Source organism: Myotis yumanensis, unplaced genomic scaffold (assembly GCF_028538775.1).
Source record: "Myotis yumanensis isolate MYYU_CA2020_CCGP unplaced genomic scaffold, mMyoYum1.0.hap1 SCAF_3, whole genome shotgun sequence".
NCBI lineage: Eukaryota > Metazoa > Chordata > Mammalia > Chiroptera > Vespertilionidae > Myotis > Myotis yumanensis.
Window position 1 is genome coordinate 208,860,548 of NW_027223754.1, and position 6,754 is coordinate 208,867,301.

A 6,754-nucleotide genomic window follows, 5' to 3' on the forward strand; every position below is an offset into this window, starting at 1 on the left:
ATTTTCCACGGCTTCTATTGAGATGATTTGCATTTTCCTGGGCCCTGAGGGGGCCACCAACCCAGCACCATTTGAAGCGAAATTCTCAATCTGGGATTCTTCGGAGTCGGCAGAAAGGGTGAATTTCGGCAGAAAGGGCTGGCTGGGTAAAGTCAGGGTCCCCCCATCCTGTGTGAAGCCCACTGTTGCAATGTACCCCGCGAATCACAGAAGGACGCCTCAAGAAGTCGAATTAAAGAGTCACATTTGAGTCCTCTTGGAGAGATCGAAGATGGCGGCATAGGTAAACACCGGAGATTGCCGCCGTAAACAACCACTTCAAAAATACAACTAAAAGTCGGAACGGACATCAACCAGAACCACAGGAAGGCTGGCTGAGGAGAGACTCTTCAACTAGAAGCAAAAACAACAGCATTCCGACGCTCAGAGGAGGCGCAGTGTGGAAAATTTAAAGGTACGGTGGTGCGGTGGTGCGCGCGCAAAGCGGGCTGGCGGCTGAGGGCGCAGTTGTCGTTTTCAATCAGGAGTGAGTCTCAGACTCTGGGCTACAGATCCGGGCGAGTCTCTAGGGACCCAGACTCAAACGGGAGAAGCGGGACTGTCTGGCTACGGCCCCTCCGAGGTTTGCAGCGGTTGCTGGGACAGAGAGGCAGAACCCCTGGGGACGGACTGAGAGCGGCCATAGCGGCTCCCTCCCCCCGCCCTGTTGATCCCGCCCGCCCAAGCCCTGCGCACAGCCATTTGCCGATCGCCTCAGGCAAAGGCTGGATTAGCGCCTCCCCAGAAGACAGACGTTTTCCGCACAGCTGATTCCTACAGCCAGTCGGCCTGGTGGTCAAATCCCTCTAGTGTTAACTACAACAATTAAGGCTTGGCTAGAACAAGACTGCACACAGAGACCACAAGGGGGTGCACCAAGAAAGCATAAAAGATGCGGAGACAAAAAAACATGACAGAAATGGAGGATATGGAGCTAAGAATCGCAATTTTGAGGGCTTGCCATAAATTTGTGCAGAGCCTCACGAAAACTAATGAGACCCTCGATGCTACGATAAAGAAATTAGAAAGTAAGCATACACGGACTGAAATAAAGAATATTATACCCAATAGCAGACCAGAGGAGCTCAAGAATCAAACCAAAGATTCGACAAAAAACACCCAATTGGAAAAGCAAAATGAAAAAAGAATCCGAAAGTGTGAAGATAGTGTAAGGATCCTCTGGGACAGCTTTAAGCGGTCTAATATCAGAATTATTGGAGTGCCAGAAGATGAGAGACAGCAAGATATTGAAAACCTATTTCAAGAAATAATGGCAGAAAACTTCCCCCACCTGGAGAAAGAAATGGACTTACAGGTTCAAGAAGCGCAGAGAACCCCAAACAAAAGGAATCCAAAGAGGACCACACCAAGACACATCATCATTAAAATGCCAAGAGCAAAAGACAAAGAGAAAATCTTAAAAGCAGCAAGAGAAAGAGGCTCAATTACCTACAAGGGAATACCCATACGACTGTCAGCTGATTTCTCAACAGAAACTTTGCAGGCCAGAAGGGAATGGCAAGAAATATTCAAAGTGCTGAATACCAAGAACCTACAACCAAGATTACTTTATCCAGCAAAGCTATCATTCAGAATTGAAGGTCAGATAAAGAGCTTCACAGATAAGGAAAAGCTAAAGGAGTTCACCACCGCCAAACCAGTATTATATGAAATGCTGAAAGGTATCCTTTAAGAAGAGGAAGAAGAAGAAAAAGGTAAAGATACAAATTATGAACAACAAATATGCATCTATCAACAAATGAATCTAAGAATCAAGTGAATAAATAACCTGATGTACAGAATGAACTGGTGATTATAATAGAATCAGGGACATAGAAAGGGAATGGACTAACTATTCTTGGGGGGAAAAGGGGTGTGGGAGATGCGGGAAGTGACTGGACAAAAATCATGCACCTATGGATGAACACAGTGGGTGGGGAGTGAGGGTGGAGGGTGGGGTGGGAGCTGGAAGGAGGGGAGTTATGGGGGAAAAAAGAGGAACAAATGTAATAATCTGAACAATAAAGATTAAAATAAATAAATAAATAAATAAATAAATAAATAAATAGAGTCACATTTATTGCAATCCGGTACTATGAGGGGCCATTCCCCAAATCTCATAGTGATAAGATGGTGGCAAAACCAGACTTATATAGGCAAAGATCACAAAGGTATTGATTACATCTCAAGGTTTAGAATGAGGAACCTGGTTTGCAAAAAAGCAGTTTACAGAAGCAGAAGCAGCATGTTATCTAAATTACAGTTTGGGGTCTCTGGATCGCTGAATTGACAGAAACATTATCTAGAGCCCTCGGGTCTGGAATGAGGAACCTGGTCAGACTCAAGCATGTTATCTAAATTACAATTTTGGGTCTAGAGCCCTTGGGTAACCTGGGTTAAACTTAGGCATGTTATCTAAATTACAGTTTTGGGTCTCCAAACACTGAGTCAACAGGGACACGTTAACTGTGCTGCCCTTCCCAGGTAAAGGAAAATGTGCTTTCTAAGACCAGTATGACCACTACCAATGGGATTTCACATTACAATCAATAGGGTATTATTTAATCAAATGGGATGATTTATATAATTCAGAAAATCAAAATAACTTTTCTATTGTTAAACAAAGCAAATAAGTACAGAAGCCAAACAGCAGGGTTAAAGTTAAACTATAGTTTCTACCTGAGATGGTTGCTACCATACTTCACCACGACAGCCTGTGTTCTTTGCCCTCTGCCCTCTGGCTCAGGCCGCCCCTGGGAGCACGTGCCTCTGGACATCGAGGCCTCCTGTGGGGTCCAAATCAGCACCACACCGTGGTGGGCCCAGTGGCCTCCCTGGTCGCCAGTTCCACCTCAAGGCTCTGGCCATGTCAGGGCAGCAGGGAGCAGACACTGTGTCCGGGAAGCTCGCCTTCCTTCTTTTTTGGGCCTTTTTACCATCCATGCTTTTTTTTTTCCTAGCATTTTAATTTTTTTGGCTACCTAGACGTTCCTACTGTTGGTTCTGTTTTTTTTCTTCTTAATATTCTTTCTCTGAGGCCTCCTGATATGCTTATTTTAAAGATAAAGTCTTATCTTTCTCTAACTTCCTCGTCCGCTGGCTGGGAGTGGTGGATTTGTGCCTATGGGGTTTCAAGGAGGCGTTTGGAATTTGGGTTTCCAGCCGCACGTGGAGGGGCAGGGTTTTGTTTTAGGGTTCCACCTCAGGGACACGCTGGGGACACTGGGCCTCAGGTGAGGAGCCAGCGGGAGGCTTGCTTCAGCATTCGCTGTGCAGCTAAAGCTCTGAATCCCTCTCCTCCCGCCCTGCACCCACCGCTTTCTCTAAGCCAGGGTCCCAGGCAGGGACCCCTGCCACTTTATTTTTTGCTCCCCAATGGCAGAGTGCCACCCGTGTCGCTGTCTTCAGACAGAGGCCTGGCTCCTGTGGTGCCTCCTTGGACCCAGGAGCCCAGCGCCCTGGCTTCAGCCCTCTCCCGTGGCTCTGTGTACGGGGCGGAAGTTTCTGTTGAGCTGTGGTCATGGTTGTTATCTATTCCTGTGCAACAAACACTCCGTAGCTTTGTGGCTCAAACAACCGCCGTTTTATTATGTCAAGATGTTGCCCTTCAGGTCACCAGATCCACTCCGGGTCAGGGCATATGCCCGGGGTTGCGGGATCAATCTCCAGTAGGGGGCGTGCAGGTGACAGCTGGTCAATGTTTCTCTTGTGGATGTTTCCTTCATCCCTCTAGCCCTCTACCTTCCTTTCTCTCTCTCATACACACACAAAAAGAAAAGAAAAGAAAAGGTGCTTGAGGCAAATTTAAAAAAAAAAATATGTTTTGTTGATTTTCTAGAGAGGAAGGGAGAGGGATAGAAAGTTAGAAACATCGATGAGATAGAAACACCGATCAGCCGCCTCCTGCACACCTCCCACTGGGGATGTGCCCGCAACCAAGGTACATGCCCTTGACCGGAATCGAACCCGGGACCCTTGAGTCCGCAGGCCGACGCTCTATCCACTGAGCCAAACCGGTTCTGGCAAATTTTTAAATTTTCGTTGTGCTGTGGCTCACCCACTCAAATACAGTGAATGTCTTTCCCCTCTGCCCAGGCAACTCCACACTCACACACAGACCTAACACCTTCTATACCAAAGCGGCCTCAAGGGGGCAGCAGGGGAGCAAAGGCGGGATGCCGCTTGGCCTGGGCTGGGATTTCCAATTGGCAAGATGTAGGCAGCTCTGGGTTTGCAAAAGCTTGACCTACAAAGAACAGCTTGACGCCTTGCCGCTAACGCAGAACGTAAATGCAGAAGGTAGAAGAGAAGATGTTTCTAAAACCTGCAGTGCTAGCTATAAAGTAGGGGTTCGTGGAGGAGCCTGGAAACCTACTCCCCATTTATAGCTTCATGTTTTTAAGAAAATGCCTCCATATCTTGCTGTATATACCTTGTTGAAAACCAGCTGGGATGGGGAGGCTAATGATGTCTACTAAGCTCATTCTTTTCTTTTTTTTAAATATATTTTATTGATTTTTTACAGAGAGGAAGGGAGAGGGATACAGAGTTAGAAACATCGATGAGAGAGAAACGTCGATCAGCTGCCCCCTGCACACTCCCTACTGGGTATGTGCCCGCAACCAAGGTACATGCCCTTGACCAGAATCGAACCCGGGACCCTTGAGTCCGCAGGCCGACACTCTATCCATTGAGCCAAACCGGTTAGGGCCTAAACTCATTCTTTGTTTCAGGCACTATTCTAAGCACATTTTATGCATTTAATCCTGACAGTAATCCTCAGAGGTAGCTACTATGCTTATTTCTATTTTTTTTTTTCAGATGAAGAAATAGGCCCAGAGAGGAGAAACCATTTACCCACGGTCACACAGTGACTGTCTGGGGAAGACAAGACTTTCATCCAAGAATATCTGAAGATATTCGGAAGATTAGAGGCAGCCTCTAAATCCTTCAGTCTTATGCCCCCAGGCCCAGCACAAAGCCTTGTGCAAGGTGGGCTTCGAAGAAATATTTATTGAATGAATAAATGAATGACCATTAGTCACTGATCTGAATATTACTCACTGTTTGGCCCATCACACTCGCACACTTTTTTTTTTCTATGTTATAATTTTAAAAAGTAGATATAATTTATAGTGAAGATCACCCTTTTTGTGGACAGTTCTGCAAGTTTTGACAAACACATACAGTTAATTATGTAATCATCACCATAAAGAAGATAGAAAATGATTCTACCATCCCCCTAAATTTCACATGCTCCTTAGAAGTAAATTCTATACCCTCCCCTGTCACACCAGCCCCACTCCCAGCCCCTGGCAACCACTGGCCTGTTTTTTCTCCCTATGGTTTTGCTTTTGCATGGATGTCACATAGAGAGAATCATGCAATCTGTAGTCTTTTGAGTCTGGCTTCTTTCACTGAATATAATGCATTTGAGGTTCACCCATGTTGTTGTATCAATCATTTGTTCCTTATTCCTGAGCAGTATTCTACTATGTGGCTGTTCACAGTTTGTTTACACATTTCCCAGTTGAGGGACAGTTGGGTTGTTTACAGGTTTTGGCTATTACAAATAAAAACTGCTATAAATATTACTGCACAGAGTTTGTGTAAACCTAACTTTTCATTTCTCTGAGGTAATTAGGTGAGCAATGGCAAACTATATGGTGAGTGTATAGTTAACTTCATAAGCAAGTGTTTTCCTAGGTGGCTGTACCATTTTTGTATTCTCACCAGAAAAGTGTAAGTGTTCCAGTTGTGCCCTGGCCGGTGAGCTCAGTTGGTTGGCGCATCACCCTGTGCACCAAGAGGTTTCGGGTTTGGTACCTCATCAGGGTTCATTCCGGAGGCAGACAATGGATGTTTCTCACCTCTCTCTCTCTCTCTCTCTAAAATCAATAAAAACATACCCTCGGGTGAGGATTATTTTTTTTAAATGTATATAAGGCGCTCTCACGCCCACCACACATTTCCTCTGGTGTCCTGAATGCAGACGTCCCTGTCCACCCTGCTCCTGGGACCACCACTGCAGGTTACCTGGAGGCACAGAGAGAGGCCCCGAGGACTCCAGGCCAGAAGGGCCAGCCCTGGATGGCGGGTCTTCCCACTGCACCCGGCACTGCGGCACCCAGCCTCGGTTTCCCCGAGACCTAGAGCTCCAGCCGAGGCAGAGATGGGGTGATGGGAACTAGGGTCTATCTACTGAGCACTCACTGTGTGCCACGCCCTTGGCGACATACAGCAGGGCGCAAGAAAGACAAAATTCACAGGCTAGCGGAGGAAAACCAAGAACAAATAATAACATATGTAATTACTGGGTGAAGGAAAAGAGTAGGGCGCTGGGGTCGGGGAGATGTCTCTAATAGAGAATGCATTGCTCTCCCTCCGCCTCCGCCTCTGCGCCCGGCGCGCCGGCCCCCGGCGCTGGGGGTGGCTGGTGCGCAGGCACCGGCACCCGCATGACGTCAGTGTAAAGCCAGGTGAACAGTCCTCCGTGCAGTGGGGCTTTGGCGGCTCTGAGAGAGGCTTCTTCCTGCGCAGTTCATTCATTCGTTCCCGAAATCCTCCTGCGGCACCTACTGGGTGCCGGGCCCTCTGCGGAGGACGAACGCCGTCCTGCCCGCTCCCTGTATTGGAGGTAGAGAGCGCACAGGAAACAAGCCGATAAATAAATAAGGAAGATGGTTTCAGCCGGAGCCTTAGGCTGGGGGGGGGG